The sequence below is a fragment of the Dipteris shenzhenensis genome, chromosome 27 (genome assembly GCF_047967505.1).
Source record: "Dipteris shenzhenensis isolate YYH24624 ecotype China chromosome 27, Dip_SZ_1.0, whole genome shotgun sequence".
In the NCBI taxonomy this organism is placed as follows: Eukaryota; Viridiplantae; Streptophyta; class Polypodiopsida; order Gleicheniales; family Dipteridaceae; genus Dipteris; species Dipteris shenzhenensis.
The window spans coordinates 30,126,898-30,150,292 of NC_141622.1; the positions used below are offsets into that span (position 1 = coordinate 30,126,898).

Consider the following 23,395-nt stretch of genomic DNA (forward strand, 5'->3'; position numbering starts at 1 on the left):
AAGCGATCGACTATTATCCAAATCATCAAAGAAGACTACTGAAAACTTCCTATAATCTCTAAACAACCATTCTATCAGCCGATTAAAAGTGGATGGGGCATTGGTAAGGCCAAATGGCATTACTAGATACTCATATAGCCTCCGAAAGTTGTTCGGAATGCTGTCTTATGACATCTTTACGCCCAGTACGCACTCTTAAGATATATGCAGCTGAACATTTCAGATTATCCTAGACGATCAAAGATATCATCTAATCAAGGGATTGGGAAGCAGTTCTTAACGGTTTGCTTGTTTAGAAATCGATAGTCTATACATATTCTGAAAGTTTTATCTTTCTTCTGCACTAGTAAGACAAGAGAAAAGGCGAAAGGGTGGAAAGGGAGGACAAAACTAAGGGGAGAAGAGGCAGCAGGGAGGGAAACAGGGTGGCGGAGGCTATGGTGAGGAGAGGAGCAGTACAGCGAGCAGCAGGTGCAAGTCCATCTTCTTCAGTGTGGTGGAATACACTGTCTACTGGTTATTCCACTGTTGGGTCCCACATATTTTCGAAGAAAAGGTAGCAGGGAGAGAGAGAGAGAGAGAGAGAGAGAGAGAGAGAGAGAGAGAGATCTGTAAGTCTTGATGCAAGCCCTGTCTGACTGAACTATGCTTTCTACTTATCCTGTTGCAATAACCTTACATCCTGCTTTCATTTATGGAAATGGTCATGCGCCATCCTTGTTCGATTCACTTTGAAAAAGTCCTGAGAGTCACTCTCTATGACCTGTCTTTCAGGACTGGCATTAAAGAAACACAATAGCCAAAAGAGATTCCTGTAAACTATCATTGCCTACATATATATTAAGCACCATCGAAACGCATTGAGCCATAAAGACTTTGACACAACTCACACAAGTTTGTTGCTTTTATGTTTTTTCCCGCCTTCCCCACACGGAAATATCACAAAGCGAGCAACAGCTAGTAATCATCTATAACTTAAGTTGGATGGGCATCCATCACAAATGAAGATGCATGAGTATACTGTGTTGTATTGAGCTCATGATACCCCATTTTCAATGAAGCAGTTACAATGTTTGTCAGGGGATGTTCATTGAGTTCAACTCAGCACAACATAGATCTATATCAGGCTCACCTATCTTCTAGGTTCTATTCTGTTCCTGAGACTTTCGTTACAGGGCTAAAAGCACCAGCAGCAAAAAGCAGGTTTCTCCGTGAGAACTGCAACAAAAATGCACACAAACGTTTTCTTGGATGTACTTCAACTTACACAGCCTCAAATCCCTTGCAATTCTTTACAAGGTCATGATTTCTCATTTCATTTAGACGTATATCAAAGCACAGTCATTACCCGTAGAGTGTAAACTGGTGTTGACTTAGTTGGAAGTGTCTTAAGAAGCCTTAGCCTGCGGACAACACTCCTGCATTTCATGGACACCAGCTTAGGAATATCAATTACAAGGAAATCAGTAGTAACCTGCAGGTAGATACCGAATCGGTCTAGAAAGGTAACATACTCTTCTTCAACCCGGGGTGCTCTTGAGCCCGCATTTACATCCCAAATTCGAATGGTGTCGTGAGCAGCGCCAGAAGCAAGCAATGAACCCTCGCAACTGCTTACAAGGTAAACAAATTCTGAGATCCTTCAATTGCAGCTACTCACTACAAAATGGAACTCAAAAGAGGTGACCTTTGGAGAGAAAAATGGGTGAACTGTAAGCAACGTGACTGTCCAAAGTCAATTGGTTCCCCACCTGAACGCAAGTGTCCATACAGATTCTGTATGTCCCATCAAAGGAATTATACACTGTCCAGATCCCAAATCCCACATCATGATGGCCCCATCCTCATCTCCAGACGCCATATAGCGTCCATCAGGAGACATGGCCAGTGACGTCACCATGCCCCGATGGCCTGTAAACATTCTTACACATTCTCCTGTTGGAACATCCCATAACCTGACAGTCTTATCACTGGAGCCTGTAGCTATGTAGTTGCAGTTCACATGCCATTGCACACACTTTACACAATAAGACCACCGTAAGATCACCATAAATGCTTGGACATTAGGGGGCAATAACTTTGAATTCCAAACACAAACAAAAGTGGGTGATCGGTGCATAGTGCATTATCAAAACAGGTATTGCAACAATCTATCCTTTCATGTGACCAGATTTCAATACAATAACAGCTGTTTTTCCCATCCATTCAGGCTGGCAAAAGAAGTATAAACACTCAAGCTGCAACTCAAATGCACTAAGTACACTTTGATCAAAATATCCTTCATAGGAATTAGACAGAAGAGAGTAAAACATCGTCACATATTAAAATAATCAATGTGCTTTACATCAACAGAGATCTTTCTGACCTTTAAAACCCAGAAGATCAAAGTTACCACTAGCTTTATCAACATACAAAAATATACCTTTTCTAGCTAATACTTGCATAGGCAAAGAGAAATGAAAGAAACATTAGAGACTGGATTTTTTTCATAAGCTTGAAGGCATGGCATTATGACAGCTAACATTGTACGTGTGCGTGTAGGCAATGAAAATGGCCAGCAGGCTTCCCATTGCCTGTATCTGTATGAAACATCTCTCTCCCAGCATGGGTCCATTGTCCCACCTGTAAGCCCCCATATGAAGCGAGCACAAGGACATGGTACCAATGTAGGAATGGGAGGTATGAGAGCCTGCTGTGTTAATGCATCTGATTTGGCAGATCTAGGTGGAGGGAAACATCCACAAGGCAGCCATGTGGGCGTACTCTAGGCTGCCATGTGGGCTGCTACATAGTTCAGGATTTAGGACTGACAAGGGAGCTCTGGAAGAGGTAAAGCCTCTGCAGGTGGTACAGCAGTAGGTATGGAGGCTGCACCAGCAGGTACAGGACAGTACGACTGGTTAGAACAACAATGGCAGGTCCCCCTGCCAGATCGTCGATAGGATGCGTGGTCGCTGTGCAGGACTGTGCAGGTGCTGCCACAGATGGAAGATAGGCCGTTGCAGGGCAAGAAAGGGGCCAGCAGGCTGTGCATATAAATGGGCCAGGGACGACTGCCAGGACTAGACAGTCTGTGGACTTTCAGGTCAGCAGAAAGGTGCCTTACATTAGCACAAGCACAGACAGGTCAGCCCAGTCTAAATGGTCAGTCTGTTTACAGACTGGTCTGCCAATCTGGAGGACCTGGAGCCCTCTATAAAAGGGCCTCTTTGTGGAGGCCATCAGTAGTTCAGATTGGAGGCAGCCCTCACCCACTTAGGAGTCGGAGAACGTATCTGTTGATACGCTCCCCAGACATCCACTGTGAGAGAGAGAAGCAGTACTTGGTGCGCATCTACAGCCAGTAGGAGAACACATTTCCTAGAGGGTGTTTCCTAAGCAACTTGCGCTAAGCTCACTGAGGAGCACACAACCTAAGGAGTGCAAGGACAGCAGTACTTGTGCTCACCGTAGAGCATCTAAGGCAACGAATTGCTCCATGTTTTACGACTCTGGTTGAGCTTTCTGTAAGGAGTGTTTGGCTTGGATTTCATGCAATATGCTGTAAGATATGTTGGACTATTCTACTATTGTCTATCTCTTGAATTTGTTGCTTGCGAGTTCTCTAGTGAACATAGAAACTTGAAGTTCAAATTAAAGCATTTGCTTCTGTTGGCTCAATATTCTTCTATTGCACACACCTTATCGATTTCCGATTTCTGCTGTGGGGAGGTTTTTCTATATGGTATCAGAACCCGGCTGCCTATCTTGAGAGAGCTGTGTGACGGTGATGTGCTTGGAAGAGATATCTAAGAGACTAGGGCTTCATTGGAGGGTGAGACCTGAAGCCAAGATGCATACACCTTGGTGAGATCTGAAGCCAAGAAGGGTATGCCTTGGTGATCAAGCCATCTAATAAGAGATGGCCTTTGACAACTGAAAGAGGAAGGCGATTTTTGATTATTAAAGGTGTGACAAGAAAGTCTATGTAAGAATTCCTTTTCCAATAAAATTTCACAGGTGCAGATAGTGAGCCACACACGCCAATGCCAGTTCCAAACTTTGGCAATGGGGGCATTGGATGGGACAAACTATCCGATTCAGAAGATCAAGATTTGGAGTCACATGGTCGCACGTGGAATGTGGGAGATGCTGAAGGATGAGCATTGAAACTAGAAGATCAGAAGGATACGTAAGGGAAGGTAATCCAGGTAGCAAATCCAGATGACGTCAAAGAATGGATGCAGAAAGATGTGTATTCATAAGCAATGACCATCTGGACGACTGCAGATTTGGTTCTTTCGAACATTCAACTAGTATTCACCCGAGGCAAGGATGAATCCTAAAAGACTTGTACGAGACGGCTCCAAAATCAGTTGTTCATGTTGAACATGGAAGAAGGTGACAGGTGACTGCTCATCTAGTCAAGATCCAGGTATTAAAGGATGAACTCACCAGTTGTAGGTCAAAAGGTGGACAGTAATCAACTGGCTACTCTCATGCTGAGTAAATTGCCAAGGGGCTTCAAAGGATAGTGCCAATCCTAGCATCTACATAGAGATCAAATTCGTTGGCCTTCAAGGAGCTTGGCCCCTTGTTGATCCAGGAGGAACGAAGGCAGGGGATGCGTGAGGATGATGGCAATGAGAAGGTATTCAACGTCAATGCCAAAGAAAAGGACACTTTCAAGGACGGAGACAGCAAGAAGGGGGGGGGGGGGGGGAAATGGCACTACTGTGATATGCCTGACATATGGCAAGAGATTGTCGAAAGAAAAAAGCTGATCAAAAAAGGAAGTGGGACAAAAAGTCTAAAGGAGAAGAGCCTGTAAAAGAGTCAGCCCATGTGATACAAGGTGATTCATTCTTGATCACTACACCCTGTAGTACCTTGATAGGATGCATAGATCCAAGTGTGATAATGCTCATGTCTAATATAGAGCAATGTTCAGAAAATTCAGGTTCCCCGACGACAGTATAAGTTGATTAGAGCATGCTGAGGATAACGCCATGTCCATCATAGAGGATGAGGAAGATAAGACCACTCTGAGATGGATTTTGGGTGGTGGCTTACACTGACTGGAGTATTGGCTCTGGAACTCACAAATGTGCGGACAGGAGTAGTTCATTGAGGTACTTGCCTTGTTTTTGACAGCAAGAAAAAACTGAAAACAAAGGATTTGTAATCTCCATGTACTTAAATGAGGGGGTATGAGAATTATTATGTGTGCATCAGATTCAGAGGCCACATGGGCAGATCTAGGTGGAGGGAAACATCTACAGGGCAGCCACATGGGCAGATCTAGGTGGAGGGAAACATCTACAGGACAGCGACATAGGCAGCACTGTAGGCTGCCATGTGGGCTGCTACACAGTCCAGGATTTAGGGCTGACAATGTGTAGCAGGGACATGACTGAGCGACTCGTACTGCAGGCTGGAAAAGTAATGGAACGTCCTCTTGAAGCATCCACAAGGTCGCAAATCTGTTGCTAGCTTCAATGGTGAGGAATTCATTGGAAAGAAGCCAAAGGAGGATCGGATCAGTGATTGTACAGCAATTGATGATCCTGGGGCTGATGGTAGGAGCCCGAGACTCAGGATTTCTCTTGTTGATGGCCTTTCTAGGTTACCTCATTTTTATAATGTATTTAGCAATCTATGATCATAAATGATGACACATGAATCATCATCATTACATCTACTCTCTGGGTGCCTTTTCCCTAAACATCGGTCCTCTAAATCATTTGTAATATAATCTTCTGAGTTTGCGTGATTCGTGAACGTTGAAAAACATTAAAATTTGAGGTATTTACTATTAACTAAGAACTTTGAACTCCTTTGTAGTGTGTAGTGTCTACTATGTAGATCAAATGGGAATTACAACTCGTTAACATTTCTATATGTGAAATTCTATAATTGTATGTCTCTTTGTAATGCTGTACATGTGTGTGATGATGTGGCATTCCATTTCCCTTCATGGCCCTGTTCTCGATTCCCTAGGATTCCGTCGTTCCCATTCTGTTAAGGGTCAGCGTTCCGTTCCCATCCTGTTCCAGGTAACTGTGTTTATCATATATATTACCCTCTAAACAGAAACAAGATTCTAACATCTAGGAAAATACAATAGCTTTATTATGTACAAATAATTCCATGAAACTCTAGAAGATGAACTCCTCCACTGAAAGAATTTGGAAATTGGTACATTGATTGTTAAAGTTTGGAATGTCCAGGATATAGAAACCTCCTAATCTCACTAGATTTATTAAAAACGACCAGGGTAAAAGGAATCACTCATTCTTTAGACTCAAATGTATAAGTAAAATGTAAAAGTGTGAAAAGAAAACTGTAGAATTATTACCCATGGGAATACCAAAGATTTGCAGTTTCATAAGTTATGAACATATTGTCTCGAAGATAGTTTATATTTGGCATCTATAACTTTTGTGCACCTCTTCAAATCAAGATCTTGATGTGTAGATTTCAACAACAGAAGTCAATTTTCAACTCTTACAACTTTGCATCTATCTCTTGATCTTATGAAACAAGTTTTTCTATTCATGACTTCAATTCTTCCAAATCAATCTTACAATAAAGAGTAACATTAAACCGAAAGTCTCAAGCAAGCTACAAGACTGAGTGTATACTTCTCTTGTACGCTCCAAGAGGAGTTCCAAACTTTATGACTAGTATAAGTTCCACCAAATCATTCAAAATCCAACTAAAATCTAGTGGGAGATCAACCTCTCCCAGTAGGTTTCTCCAAAGCTCATGCAACATCGGTAGCATGGCCTTGAAACAAGTTAAATCTACTGGAATTAAGTTCCAGTAGTTGAATCTACTGGAATATCAGCCTCTAAATCAGTAGGTTTCACCATGCTTATGGAACATTGGTAACATGGCCTTAAAACAATGACTGAATCACTCTGAGACATTTGGTAGAGAAGTCTTACAAGCAGCCGTGCTGATTTTTATGAAATTTCCAAGCCGCACGAACTTAAGGAGAACTTGGATTGCAATGAATCCAAATTTAAAGGCTAAAAAAAGTTGGTGTTTCAAATCACATCCTATCAAGGCATTAAACAACTAGCATACACCTTTGCTATAGAATCAACTTCCATAGAAGAGATTGCAAATACAACTTCTTGTAGGCGAAGATTAAAATATTTGAGCATTTGTCTACATAAGACGTCATGAACTTCTCTAGGAAATTTACCAGGAGATGCCTTGTCCCAAGGAAACAGCTACCACTATCAAGGATGCCAACCAAGGATCTTCTCATGGTTTTGAAGCAGCTAGATTCAAAATGTTGATTTCCTACCAAAAGAGACATTGATCATGCCATTAATTTCGAAGCTGGTTCTAAACGAGTGAATAAGGCTCCTTCCAGGTTGTCTAAGGTGGAGAGGGAGGACGTTGCTGGCCCCAATCAGCCCAAACAAATCATCTTTGCCACCAGACATGGTGCTGAAATACAAGGCAAATGCACCAACTGGCAAAGCAAATGAGAGAAAGGCAAGCTCTCAGTATCAAGTGCCAAAAAATCTGCCCAAGCTTCAAAGCTTATGCTTGCAAAAGACTCTACTGTCCCAAGGTGTGCCTAGGCAGGTCCAGGAGTTATTGGACAGGGACATTATTTCACACAGCCAATCTCCATTTGCATCTCCTGTCCTAGTGGTGAAGAAAAAGGATGGGTCTTACAGGTTATGCATTGATTATAGGGATCTCAATAAAATTACTATAAAGAACAGGTTCCCTATTCCTAAAATCGATGACCTATTGGATGAATTAAAGTGGGCAAAGTTCTTGACCAAGATTGACTTAAGATCTGGGTACCATCAAATCAGGATGAGGAAAGGAGATGAGCCATTCTGAATGGAAAATTGCAGCAAGGCAATTATGCATCCTCTAGTAGACAGGGTGATGACAGAAATGACCATTTGTTTATGGTGTAGCACATGACCAATTCTGTGACAAGTGCAAAAGAAAGGAATGATGGGTGGTATGTTGACTTAAGTGCGTCAAACCACATGACAGGTCATGCAGAATGGATGCAGGATGCAAGGAAAATGGAAAAACCAGGATTTGTGGATACTGGTAATGATACTGCACATCCTATTGTGCAGATTGGTAAAATTCCTTTGTCTATGCACCAAGAACCTGGTTTCTATTGGTCGAATGGTTGAGCAGGGCTTGCAAGTCAGATTTAATCCTCATGGATGCTTTGTTGAGGATATGAAAAATAAAAGTCGCTTGATAGCAAAAGGGACTTCTCTCTTCCTTTAACTATTGAAGCTGATGCTAGTGGGAGAGGAATTGGTGCTGTCCTGAAGCAGCCTCATGGAGTAATTGCTTTTGAGAGTAGGAAATTGGATGACAAGGAGTTATCCTACCACATCTATGACCAAGAGATGCTGGATATACTCCATGCTATAGAAAAGTGGCACCACTATGTTTATGGGAGTCATTTCAAGGTAAGGACAGACCATAGGACCCTCAAATCCTGTCCCAAGCTAGTCTCTCCCCAAAGAAAAAGAGATGGCTTTCCAAAGTTCAAAGTTAAAATTTTGAGATTGAATTTAAGGCAGGGAAGGAGAATATTGTGGCTGATTCACTTTCAAGAATGTGGACATGTACTTTGAATTCCATTTCAGAGGTTTATAAAGAATGGATCCATGGTATACAAGAGGAATATCTCTTGGATAATGAAGCCGAAGTCATATTTCAGGACCTACAAAACCCCTCTTGCGAAGACCATCCCAACTACAAGCTACACAATGGGTTGCTGTGGTATAAAGGGGGGAAAAATTTTTGAGGAAAATTCAGCCTATAAGTTACTGGTTTTAGAGGAGATGCACTCTTCTCCAATGGTGGGGCACATAGGGCAGATGAGGAGTCATCTTGGCAGCCAGCTTCTATCATAGACCAATATCCATATTTGCTCAGCTGATGACTTGTTTGAAAATGGTCAATTTCCTTGCTACATGGAGCTGTGATGATTTCTTCCTATTCCACCTATGATGCTGCTGCAGTCCAGCCTACCTTGAGGGACTCATTGGCTACTGGAATTCGCTGTTTTCTCCAATGGAAGACCAGATATGAGTTTCTTTTTATGAGCTGTTTTGTTACATTTCCCTTGCAAATTTGAGGGAAAATTTTCTTTAGGGCAGGGAGGAATTGTAACAAAGGTGACCCTTAGTTACTTTAGCCTAGTAGGTTCTTTTTAAAAGGGCTTGTAATTGAGTAGCATTTAAGTGGGGATAAAAATGTTGCCACGTGGCATCTTAGGGAGGCTGTCCCATAAGTCATGTTGCTATTGTTGCTACATCCAAACCTATAAATGGGGGGGAGGGGGGGGGGGGGGGGGGTCCTTGCTGTTGTACTCATTCATTCATGATTTGCAATAAAGTTCACCTTCTTTCCAGCTGAGCCTACATTGATCTTGGCTGTCTTGAACTAGGAATTGTATCCTAGCCTAAGAAGTTCCCTTCCTAGCCTGTTGCTAGTGCAACCCATCACTAGCTGTGGTTCTACATGTAATTCCAGGTACCAATATGAATTTGCACATGAATTTCATGCTGTCCTTTCCCTTTGTCACTATCTACTGTTATTCCTGCTGTTATTCCTGCTTACTTAGGCTATGAAACTAGAGTAAACTTTGGCTTTACGGGGGAGTTCCCATTAGGTATTTGCAGTGGGACCCTGGAGAGTGGGAGTGGATTGACGCACGGCATCGAGAGAAAAGCATCCCCTTCTTTCGTTACATGGTCAGTAATGCCAAGAGATTTCAGCTCAGTGGTAGAGGTTGGTGACCTTCCAGAGTTCCTCATTGGGAGACATTCAATGCTCCACTCTCGTATAACTACGCGGGAACCAGCTAACTCTACTTGTAAGCCCCCCATATAAGGAGAAGGCATTTAAGTAGCTCGGTTATCCAGTAGGTCCTGGTTTGGGCACCAGATGGGAGCCATGTGTGGCCTGATGGCTGAATGGCTTCAGATAGAGTTGGCACACTGCCAACTAGGCTACATGCAAGTGCGGGAAGACATCCCTTGACTGACCGCACTGAGGGTAGACGGAGCATTTCTCGGGGCAGCATGGGGCCCGTTTGAGCCTCAGATGATCCCGGATGGCTCTGGGCCGAACGGAGGCCGTAGGTTAGTTGCTCTGTTTTGTGCACAGGTTCTATCGTATGGTCGGTGGCCTATTCCAGTCGACTGTTTTGGGTGGACTGGGTCGGTCACGTAATTGAGCCTAACCGACTATGACTAGTGGATATATAAGAGCAAGCCCGTGAAGCCCATTTCATCACTAGCTACAGCAACCCTGATTCCTTAGCATCTAGCCTCCGTCTTCTACTGTTTCCAGCACGCCATCGAAGCTTCTTTCACAGGAGCGCACAGTTGGGAGGCAGTACCATCTATTGTATTAGTTCTACAGTAATCAAATTTTTTATTCTCCATACTATCTTGTTTTCTCTCTTGCGTACGAGATCCTGTTATCTGTTGAGCACAGACGTTGTATTATTTTCTTACACCCTCTTCCTTGATGCTTCCCAAGCCCTTATAGTCTTCTTTTCTAGGGAGCAAAAGGATGATATTGTCGTGGTAGATGTACCTCCTTGTCCTAGGCTCATAAGGTTTTGGCAAGACATTGTCTCTAACAAAATGTCCTCTGTCTGTACATGCAAAGGTCTGAAACAATCCACATCCAGAGATTGCATGGCATCTTCCATACCTCTGTGAAGAAGAATCTGTAGTGATTGAAGCAGCTTTGATATTCTCTATGATCATGACAGGCTATTCGTTTTCCTACGCCTTAAGGTTGGGCAATCACGAACCAGTGTGCTGGGGGCAAAATTCAGCTCCAACAAACATAAGATTTGCTGCAGTCTTGATCATAGTGGAATGTTGGGAAGCTCTATCAGCCACACAACCTGACCAAGACCCTCATCAACTGCTTCTAGCATCTCGAACACGTGCTCAATCATGGTTGATTTAACAGTGGAAGAGGAAAGCTTCGAGTAGTACCTTCTAAAGCTTTTAGTACCAGTTTGTAGGCGTGAAGTCTTGCAATAAGTCTTGCTCCTGGAGCTACTGAGACACCCACGATTGCGTAACTAGTTCTCGAGTTACAAACCATAGGTGCAGAGACCTCTTGGTGCAAAAATTCTGCTCATGCTTCATATTTTTGGACTTTGAGAAGCCTTCTCGCTCAAACTGCTTCGTTTTTGTTCCCAAGCCTTCTTCATAAACTTGTGGAAGAGACAAGTGATCATCTGATGCCTTTGGCTTTTTCCTGCTTCCACAAGCGACATACATGTAGCTCATGCAATCATGTAATCTCAAGAGAACAAACCGCTTTCCTGGAGTGTAGCTATAGGGACAGGTGTAGTAGCATCTTGGTCGAGCATACACATGAAAGATAGAGAGCATAGGAATCTTCAGGAACGCCGAGAGAAGCTAGGGAGGGATGGCAGAAAATGTAGATTACCCCTCCCACTACCCATGTCCCTCAACCGCGTAACGGCCTGGTAGAATCTTGCAACTGCCTTTCAAAATATTGTTATTACGTTAATATTTAAACAATATGTTTTCATTTGTTTTGTGTTGAGAATACATGTTGAAAGCACATTGTCCCAAACAGTGCTTTTTGTGTCACCTTTCCATGCTAAGACTTATCTACCTTGTCTAAACAATCCGGCTCAATTGAAAGGATGTCATTTCTCAAGTTTTTGAGAAAACCAAGCAAATCTCCATCAATAGTAGCAGTAACATTTGTATACATTCAATCATGTTACAAAAAAGAAGAAGGAATAATAAGTCATGTCTTATACCATTTTGAGGACCCTCATCAACAACAGCTGGTTTTGGCTCATAGCTTTCTTTTTTAGGTGTCTGCAGTTCTGCAATCATGAAGATAGTTGTGAGATATGGAATGGCAAAGTATCACACAAGGTACCAGTTAGACACAAATCTACATTCCAACCAAATCAAAAGTATGAATGTAACTAAACTCACCCTCTATATTATGGAATGTCAGAAGCAAGGATCGAATACATATTCCTAGTATTGAATTTTTAAATCTACTCTTATGGGTGCGAGGGAAATACACTTAATTTTTTCTAGTATGGTCACCCTCTCTTCTCCTGTGAAATTCAATGAAAAGAGTTTTGTTTTCCAAACATCCCCTAATTGTGGATTGAGACAGTTCTAGACCTACGCCAGATTAAGTTTACAATAAGAATGCTAACATACAAAGTATGAAATGTTGACATTTCCTAAAGAAATAGTTCAACCACTCTTCCCATGCGATTATAAATTTTTTGTTGAATCCCATCAATTTTCTTTTTTTTTGTAGTAGCCCTCTCCTCAATAGGAATTATACTTTTATTTATTTCAAGTGCTCTCTTCACATCCTCAACCTATATTTAATGGAAGAAAGAGAGATTGTCTAAGCTCATACAAAAAAAAAAAGTATAGTTCAAAGTTATTGTATTAATTGGTATGTATTCGCTGGAAAAGAAATCAAGACAATAGGCTAGAGGATAGGTATGGCGACGCTCGAGGGCCATAGAGGAATAGGGAACGTGAGGGGAGGAGCGTTAACATGGGTGGGGAAAAGGGAGGGAAAGAAGAGGGAGACTATGGCACAAGGGGAGAGGGAGAGGGGAAAGAGGAGTATGTACATGGGTGGAGGAGGAATGTAGAGATGGAGACATCAAGGGAAGAGAGTCATGCTTTATTTGAAAGGAAGGAAAGGGGAAAATCAAAGTACTAGCTAGGTGGCTTTACAAGAATGAGCGTGTCCCCTCAAGGAATAGCCCCCTCCTTTTATAGCCAAGAGGGGGGGTCTCTCCCAATAAATGCATCCTCCCACATGCATGGTGTGTGTGGAAAAGTCTTCCATGTGGGCTAGGCGGTTACGCACTCTCAATTGTGTGCGACAACCCTTTGTCTCATTTTTCCACATATATCAACTCCCATATCCCAAGTCTATGATACTCCCTTGGTCTCTTCCCAATTTTATCCCTTGGTCTCTTCCCAATTTTATAATACGTTTAAACATCTAGGAGGACAAGTGGAGGGTTGGCACAAGGAATCTTGCCACCTCATCCTACTTTCCCCATTATTTAACTTGCACTCTTGGACCTTCTATACCTCCCCCACATGGGCCTATACTATATGGAGGGAATAACCCAATATAATATCCATCTCCACCTATTTTATATTACCTCTCCCATGGACTTTGAGCCATATCTCACTAAATGCAGGCATGGGACCACCTAGGTGGAGGGGTGGCACATGGAGGAGCCATGCCACCTTAACATTTTATAATATTACTACCATGGATTATGTACAACACACCTTATGGGTCCTCTTACGTGGAAGGGTGGCACATGGTCATGCCCTGCCACCTCAACCCTGGGCCCTATGCACTCCATATTTTATTATACTATTGCCACTCATACAAGCACACACTCATATTTATGCCTTTTTACTTTGGTCAAATTTATCCATAACAGTTTCCCCCCCCCCCAGGCATGGAATGCTTGGGTTCATCATGCATAAAGAAGGGCTTGAGGTAACGCTTGTTGATCACCTTCTTGCCATATGGCTCATGCAGCTCCTGAACTTGTACAGACCCATTGCTACGTTCCTTGATGACTTTGTATGGACCGGTCCACAATGGAAGGAACTTCTTATCCATTTGGTGGTCCAATCTATTATCAAAGTATAGCACAACATCCCCCTTAGCAAAGTGTCTTTCCCATCCCTTGCGAATCTTAGCATCCAAGCGGGCCTTTTGTCGATTCTTTTGAATCTCTGTTTGATGTAGGGCAAGGCATCGGGTTTCATCTAGCTTCTCAAGTTGCACCAACCGGGCCTCTACATGTTCATCTTCTGTCATCCTCTGTTCTTGTGCCAATTTCAAAGCCGGAATCTCTATCTCTAGTGGTAAAACGGCCTCAGTACCGTACACCAACTCAAAAGGAGTATGACCTGTAGACATTTTATGAGTGATGTTGTAAGCCCATACGGCTTCTGTGACCTTCTGATCCCATTGGCTCCTGTTTCCTATAGCCGTTTTTCCCATGGTTTTACAAAGGAGGCTGTTGGTCTGCTCCGTTTGTCCCATGGATGCTGGATGATAGATGCTAGAAGTGCGATGATCAATACCCATGCGATCCATGAGCAATTCCACTGCTTCATTTAAGAATGGACTCCCATGGTCAGATACTATTTCCATGGGTGTCCCAAACCTTGTGCAGATACGTTCAAATATGAAATTTGAAACTGCCTTACCATTTGCAGCGGGGAGGGCGATAGCTTCAGCCCACTTAGTGACATACTGAGTGGCTACCAAAAGATACTTCTTTTTGCGGGTAGTCATGGGCAAGGGCCCGACAAAATCTATCCCACTTCTGAAATGGATGGATGGACATCATTGGGTGATGTTGCCCAGGACGCAAATCCTTCCTACCAAAGAATTGGCATGGTTTACAGGTTTTGCAATGCAAAGTGACATCCTTAAACAAAGTCGGGCAATAGTATCTAGCATGTAAAATCTTCTTAGCTGTATAGTCACTGGCATATTGGCCTTCACAAAATCCATCATGATAATGCTTCAATACCTTAGGCACTGCATTTGCATCAATGGCCCGTCTTAGTACCCCATCCATGCCTTGACGGTACAAGACTCCATCAAAGAGAGTGTAGCGCCTACTATCTCTTCGGATCTTCTTTCTCTCATAGCTAGTACTTTTTGGAGGAAAGGAGAAAGTAGTCAGAAACCTGTAGATACCACCATACCATGGATCCCCAACTTTTATGGCTGCTACAAGGGTTACATCGAGGCACTCCTCTAAATCAATCAAAGCATTCTTCAAGTTGGAACAACCCTCTTTTACAATTTTGAAAGAAAAATCATATTCTTGTAGAACTGCCAACCATTTGGCCAATCGGCCCATGGGATTTGGTGATTGAAGAACCTGCTTTGGAAGACCATTGCTAGAGATTATAATGGACTTTCCAGCCACATAATGCTTAAATTTCTCAATGCAGAACACCAAAGACAAGGCATCCTTGTTAGCCTCAGAGTAGCATCGTTCAGTTTCGAGCAATTGTCAAGAAGCAAATCGAATAGGATACATGAACCGATCCTCCCCTTGTTGGAGAAGAATACTCGCCAAAATGTGCTCACCAAACCCAAGATTGATATAGAAAGTCTTTGACCAATCAAGATTGTGTAGAATGGGTTTTGAAGCTAGAGCATTCTTGATTTGTGCAAACCCATGATCACAATCCTTATCCCAAGAGAAATCAACCCCATCTTTCAATAGCATAGTCATGGGTCGTGTCACAGTAGCAAATTGATCAATGAAGCGGTGATAGTATCTTGCTAGATTGACAAATGAGTGTACCTGACATTTGGTTGTTGGTGTGGAGAGCTTGAGGATGGCTTCTACCTTCTCGGGGTCAGGCTTGATACCCTCGGATGAGACAATATGTCCCAGTAACCTCCCTTGAGTGGCTCCAATGATGCGTTTCTTAGGGTTGAGACTGGCATTCGCATCATTGACCCTTTGGAAGGCCAACCTAACCTTCATGACGTGCTCCTTGCATGCCGAGAATATACAAAAATCATCTAAAAACACCTCCAAGAAAACCCCCAAATAAGGAGCAAACACCATCTGCATAAATCTTTGAAAGGTAGCAGGAGCATTGGTGAGGCCAAATGGCATTACTTTGAATGCAAATGTCCCGCAGGGTGTGGCAAATGTGGTTTTAAGCACATCTTCTTTGGCAATTATGATTTGATAAAACCCGGAGTAACCATCACAGAAAGTATACATCTCACGACCACTTACCTTCTCAAGAACGAGGTCTTGAAAAGGAAGAGGATGATGGTCCCTCTTGGTGGCTGCATTGAGTTTCTTATAGTCGATGCAGACCCGCCACTTGTTGTTTTTCTTTGGGGTGACTACCACTAGTGAAACCCATTTAGTATTGTGAACCGGAACAATAAACCCAACTTCTACAAGTTTCTGCAACTCTGAGCGCAAAGTATCGGTCTGTAGGGGTCCTAATCTTTGATACTTCTGAGCCACAGGCTTTGCATCAGGCTTCAGATGTATCTTGTGCTCTATAGCAGTCACATGGCGAAGTGGCGGTAGCTAGTTGCGAAGAGGTCAAGGAAATCTTTGAACATTTCTAGGAACTCGTCTTTCTCACTTGGAGTGAGGTCTGGGGAAAGCATAGATTCAAGCTGTTGAGGACTAGCTGTTACCTTTTCTGCAGTTGCCGGGGTCGGAGACACCCCCATCGTGTAAACTTCCTCCTCTGAGAACTCTTCCCTCCCGTCTGATTCTTCCATTGATTCAGACACCGAGGACGAGAGAGTATTACTATCTTGCTCCTCTTCTTCTTCTGGTGAACTGTGGCACCTGGTTGCACCGGGATCTTCTCCTTAGAAGCAACAAAAGACATGTGTCCTGTCTTCCAATAGCTGACTGCATCACTCTTTCTCAACCATGGTCTCCCGAGTATGGTTGGGTAACTCTTGCCTGTATCTTTGATGTCCACTATATAGAAATTGACGGTGGTGGTCAACCCATTGACAGTGATGGGCAAATCCTCAATGACTCCCAGGGTGGCGAGTCGTCGACCATCTACTACCTTGATTCGAGTGGAGGAATGCCTTGTGCATTTCAAATTCAATTTCTTCATGATTCGGGGCACCATGATATTACATGCAGCTCCCCCATCAACAGGCACACTTTTGACACGACAATTATCTATGATGACATCTACTGTATGTGGGTGCCGATCAATTTCTTCAGAGATAGAAGAGACCTCTCGTACCTTTCCCTTTTTCTTGCTCCTCTTTGTTGAGAGCCCTTGCTGCAGCTCACATCTCACCTTAGGGCTTAATGCTATTAGTTGAGGGAGCGTAAATAGAAAAGGCAAGTGGGTCTCCAAGGAGGCCGCAATATTGCAGTCTCCTTGGAGACCCATTTGCCCATTTTTTTTGGTTTTCCTAAACTTTGTTTTCCTAGCGTTGGCTCTCCCTATCCACCTCATGTGCCTACACAATAGAAAAAATTTTCATCGGAGTGTCCTGGCTGACAAGCTTGCTACATGCTAGAAAATTAAGCAAATAGGCCTACCAAAAGACCATGACATTGCATCTTCTTAGGGAGGTATTTGCTGAGTTTTTGAGGTCGTTTTTATTTCTTGGATTGATGAAAAATAACAAGAAGAAGTGTAGACATCCGTGAGAGACTCATCTGGCTTGCAAAAACTCACTTGGCTTGCGAAAATGGAGAAGCCGCAATGAACAAGCCTAGCAAGTAGAGGGAGGGCTTGCCAGTCTAATGATGTGAGGAAGGCACACGAAGTGAGCTGAGCTATTGGAGGAAGATTGCACCAAGGAAATGGTCAAAATAATGGCTTGGAGGGCACATCATCGAGTTCGAGTGGATGGAGTCTAGATTGTAGGAGAATGGGGATCAAGGTCAATGAGAGGGAGAAAAGAAGAGTGAGTTAAGATGAGAGGGTGGGGAATACCTGAGCAAGGCGATGAGTATGATTAAGTTAGTGGGGAAAGAGGGAGTGTGACAGGATGCATGGAGTGCAAGAAGAGCGAGGGAGTGCAGAGAGCAAGGAGAGGAAGAGGGAGTGTGAGTGTGGTGAGGGATTAATAGGAAGAGTGGGTTGTTGAGATATGGTGCCATGAGCACATAGATTAAAGGCTAAGGTATGGTATAGGAAAGTATTAAAGTAGCCACCCTAGAATGTGGACTACATGATGTGGAGATGTGGATTGAGGATATCCACAAGGAGAGATGTGGATCAGAGGATCCCACAGATGTTGACTCTTCAAAGGGCACTCTCTATATAAGAGGCCTATCATGTATTGTTGATATAGCACATTGGAATAGATTGAGTGTCTCATACTTCCTGTCCCTCTCCCCATGCATTTCCATATTTGGTTTGATCCTCCATGATCTTTACACTCGTTAAGTGATAGATTAGGCTAGTACGATCCACACTTTGACATGGTATCAGAGCTTAGGTTTAGCTAAGCCTAGATTGAGATTGAGAGAGACAAATCTTCATCCATCCTTGTGAGAAGAAATTTCCATTCATTAGGGATATTTCTGTCCATTTCTTAGAGAAGACTTCCATCCATATCTTCTTTCCTTTGTAAGAGAGTTTTCAGTTATTTTGAGATTTATGAATCTTAGGGAAAGATATCTCTTGTGAGAGGTCAGAGAGAGAGAGAGAGCTTTCTCCATTGAGAAGGAGACATGAGTCGAGCTTTGTTGAGAAGGAGACATGAGTCAAGCTTTGCTGGTGCTAGTCACCCTAGTTCCTCAAAGGCAAGGCTTCATCAAAGGCCTCTAGCACACACAAAGCCCACATGTGATCCTGCAGCTTCACCTGCCTTAGCACGTAATGAGCAACCTCTGGTCTCTAGGGCCTCCTACACCCCTCCATAGATCTACCGCTTCAAGCGGCTCTTTTCATTGACTACTTTCAACAGCACGGGTAAGGCGTCTCTAAGCTCACGAGCTCCAACTACTCAAAAAGCTCTCTTAGCTCTTGCCTCCATAGGCAATACAAGGCCAACCACACCAACGACCGATTGCTATTGCATCAATCTTCTCCAATGCACGCTCTCCTGCAACAAAGCTCACATCGCCCACTATGACTCTCTTCTACAAAGTAGACTATTCACACATGGAGTCAACTGTGCCACCAACGCCTCCATTGCAAGTGACTTCATGGGCCTTAGCACCTCCAAAGATCCTCTCTACAATACCTTCTGCTCGCTACAACACAAAGGCAAGATGTAAGCAAGGCTTGCATGGGTAGAGACTTGCACGTTATAGATGATAATATTATCGCCAGGCCTCTAACTGGGATAATCTAGCCTTGAGCGGGATCCTCCACCATGAATTGGAAGCTAAACACTCCCAACACTACTCCCAGCTCTCCCACTGCTGCTGACATCCCATGGCATGTAGTGCGGAACCTAGCTAGAAAGATCTCTGCCAGCATGAGGTGAGCAAACAATTGGCCAAATTTAACCACGGCTATGGCGAAAATAGAGATCCTTCTTGATGACGGCTGCTCACAGTTTCAATGACCATCTACAACTCTACGCTCCATAGACCAACTAGCTATGGCCCATGCAAGCCACCTCTCTAATGGCGAAGCATCCTTGAAGGCAACAAAGCTCACCAGCGTCCCCTCCATGCAATGGGATCTCCCACCTCCATTCACCTTGATCTCTATTTTCTTCTCTGTTGGTCTAGGACATGTGGCAATCTTCTCACCCCATCACACTTTAGTCACAACAACCCTTGGTCAAGGTTGTGACATGTGTCCTCCGAGATAAGGTCGGGAAACTATGGTTAGATTAAAAAGTATCATGGTTAAGTTAGTTTCCTTACATTAACTCAACTGGGATATAGGTCTACCACATGGCATAGGGCCCCTTGCCAAGCACAGTCCTATAAGCTGCATATGAACAGCCTCTGCCACATCCCATTTCTTGATCCAAACTTTGACAAGCCGTAACTTCCAATCTAGGGAGAATTTGCACACGCTCCAAAAAGGAAAAGTCATCATCTTTTCAAGCTCACATCTGACCACCTTGCAGTAGCCAATGGATCATGGCACCAAGGGGAATGTAAACTCACATCTGACCACCTTGAAGCAGCCAATGGATCATCGTCCCAAAAGGAATGTAAACTCAGAGTCGACCACATTGTAGAAGCCAATGGATCATGGCACCAAGGGGAGGTGTTGAGATATGGTGCCATGAGAACATAGATTAAAGGCTAAGGTATGGTATAGGAAAGAATTAAAGTAGCCACCCTAGGATGGGGACTACATGATGTGGAGATGTGGATTGAGGATATCCACAAGGAGAGATGTGGATCAGAGGATCCCATAGATGTTGACATGGAACTCTCTATATAAGAGGCCTATCATGTATTGTTGATATAGCACATTGGAATAGATTGAGTGTTTCATACTTCCTCTGTCCCTCTCCCCATGGCTTTTCGTATTTGGTTTGATCCTCCGTGATCTTTAAGCTCATTAAATGATAGATTAGGTACAATCTGCACTTTGATATGGGTGATGCAGAGGAAGAGAGAATGCATGAGCTATGGAGAGGAATCATCATCCTTGCAGAGGAAGAGTGAGCTTTGGGGAGGAAGAAGAAGCACGAGAAGATTTGTGGGAGGAAGAGGGAGTGTGAGAGGAAGTGTACATGAGAAGAGTGGCAAATGCAAAGTAATGAGAGAGAGTTAGAGAAATGCTGAGTTTATAGAGTTTGGAGTGAGGGTTATAGTGAGGGAGTGAAACTTAGTGCCTTCGTACTCAGAGAAGCTTAGTGAGTGAGACTTTACTAAGAGTTAGTAAGTGACTATGAGTTTTGGAGTATCCTGTGTGGGAGTGGGAGTGAACAAAAGAGTTAGAGACAAATTGAGACTTAGTGTAAGAGTGGGAGTGAAAAAAAGATTTGGAGACTCAGCGAATCTTAGATAGCAAAGAGGTACAAGGAGATCTAGAGAGATACTCTATTGAGAGAGATGGTGAGTGCTTTATCATAAGGGCAAGGAGATAGCGAGTGGGGGAATGAGGGTGGCTAGTTGCTAGGATGGTGCCTAGTATATGTAATTAACTCTATTCAGAAATGGATCTCGTGCTAAAATTCTTTGCAATAAAATTTTCTTTGGTTGGAACTTCTCTACTATGCCTTTATTTTCCGCATTGCTTAAGGTGGAATAAATTTGCAAATGCTTGAAAACTTAAATGTGCTCTTACTACATTCGTCTTGATGATAGATAAAACCAAGCAGGAATTTGCCATTGCCTGCCCTAGCATGCTATTGTACAAAGCTTTGGTAAGCAGAATTCCCCTGTATTCTTTGGACTCCTTGTCTCCTTGTACAAAGATATGTTGTCCTCACAATTTCTGTAGAAACACGTGGGATAGAATAGATGGATCTTGGAAGAGGAGTGAGAGCACAAGATGTAACCAAAAATGTTGTTCACATAGGATTGTGAGAGAGGTGACTCTCTCTTATAGAAATGGGACTCCCCTAGATGCACACATGCACTATAGAGCAAGCCCTTAATCATGCTTATCCCAACATACCCCCCCCTCAAGGGTTTGCCTGTTGCAATGTCAAGGATACATCTAGTCTCATAGTTTCTCATGCCATCTCATGGTGGTCACACATGGCCATCTCATGGTGGTCAAGGATAAATCTATCTCTAGGATCTCATGCTTGCAAAGGTGCCCAAGGGTCAAGGTTTACAAAAATGGGATAGACCAAACACATATCACATGGCCTACATCATATGGTGACCAGAGGTGATTTACAAAAGACAAAACATATGACATTCTTTTTGGAGTACAACTCTAGGCAGAGAACCTCAAAATTTGACCAAGTGATGATAAACAAAAATTCAAAGACAAGTTGCTCAAAAGGCAAAGTCCTTGTCTTCTAATACAAAGTTGGATGCTTCTTTTGTTGATGGAGTTCTTTCTTTAGCCAGATTTGCTTTGTTATCGATGTAGCCCTTCTTCACAAGAAATGCTTCATTCTCTTTGGAGCTATTGTTCTTCATGGAATAACACACTCCTGTTTCCAATTGTAGCCAAAGGAACTTAAATATATTTGAAGCATTTCCCATGTGCACCAAATACTATGTGAAGATGATCCCAAGCTTCATGTGAAGTTTCAAAGCCATCAATGTGGTGAATGTATGAGTCACTTAATCCCAAAGCAATGATAGCAAGATCCTTCTTATCTTTGATCAACCAATCAGCTTCCTCTTTTGTAGGCTTCTTTTCCTTTCCATTCACAACATTCCATATCCCCTTTTTCATAAGCACAAACTTTGCTTTTGTTTCCCAAGTATGGAAACTAGTTCCATCAAACTTCTCTACTTGCTCGGGCTTAGTCATGTTTACAATTCAAGTACTCATAAATCATGGTCAAAGAGAATTACATAGTCATCATTCTAAATGCAAAGTATAAGGACACTCATGAGCTCCATGATTGAGTTCTACTCCTCAAGTACAATCAAAACAATGAAAGTTTGCAATAAATAATAGAAGCCCCAAACTTAAGGTGATTGCTCAACACCCTTTGACCAAAATATGAAGAATTCTGCCAGCAGAGACGAAGGTAGATTGGAGGGTGCAATTCAAACACATAAAATATGAGCTAAGGGGGCTTTTAAAGCAAAAATAACACTAGTATACCAGACCAGGGCTACCAGTAAGAAGAGGTGCAATGTTGTGCCAGGTTGCCATACAGAAGCTTAGCAAAATCGACTGGTTTTTTTGTCTGTTTCTCCTGAAATGCTTAACCAAATGAGCTCAAACTTCATCAGCAACGTGCTTGTAGTGTCACCCAACTTGTGCTTAGAGGAATTATCGAATAGTTGAGGCATTGGGAAGAATTGTGTGAAAGTTTGCCGAGCGAAAAAGCTATGAGCATGGGTGTATGCGGGAATATATTTCTAATTGCTTACTGCCAGGAGGTCACCCATATTCAAGGATGCTTGGTCTGAAAGGGCTTTGGGAATGGTTGCTTGTAGGTAGAGAACAAGCTCACACAAAATTTTGGAAGGAAAGAGGAAAATGGAGATGATGAGGAGTCTTTGAAAAAACTAGTAGTTCATGCTAGAGAGAGCATCTAATGCTAGGCTAGGCTAGATCTAGAACCTAAAGCTCTGATACCAAATGTAGAAACATGTGGGATAGAATAGATGCATCTTGGAAGAGGAGTGAGAGCACAAGATGTAACCAAAAATGTTGTTCACACAGGATTGTGAGAGAGGTGACTCTCTCTTATAAAAATGGGGAGAAGGTGGCCTAGATCAAAGGCACCTTCCCTACATCAGTGGCAATCAGCCCCTACATGAGTGGGACTGGCCTAAATCAAAGAAACCTCCCATGTGGGGGCCTTTGGCTTACATCATCACTTAGGTCACACACTAGACACATCATAGCACTAGATGTGCATCTACTCAAGGGCAAGGAGAGTATAATTTTTTTTTCAACTCTAGCCAAACATATCAACCCCAAGCATCAACCTTGGGTTACTACCTTGAGAAATTTTCTTTATTTATTAAAAAGAAGCCACTTGAAAAACAAATTAGGCTAGGTAATGGACACGAATGAGTAGAGCTTGCAATTTCGATCATTTCACCTTTTTACAAAAGAGCGATCTGAGCTAACCATGAAACATTTGGCCCAAGAAGAGTTTAGGGTTTGACCCTAACCCTACACCCATTCCTATAAAAACCCACTCCACCCCCTCATTCTTCTTATTTCACATCTAGCCTCCATCCTCCTCCCCATTTGGAGCCCTATGCAAGACA

General features: G+C 42.9%; 1 long non-coding RNA gene across 1 annotated transcript; it reads right to left on the minus strand.

Moving 5' to 3' along the window:
• Positions 1-758: 758 nt before the first annotated feature.
• LOC147884142 (uncharacterized) lies at positions 759-1,574 on the minus strand. Its single transcript, XR_015543721.1, has 3 exons — positions 1,515-1,574; positions 1,349-1,418; positions 759-1,218 (listed from the first exon to the last, which is right to left on the minus strand). It is a non-coding gene; the product is annotated as an uncharacterized LOC147884142 (long non-coding RNA).
• Positions 1,575-23,395: the final 21,821 nt, after the last annotated feature.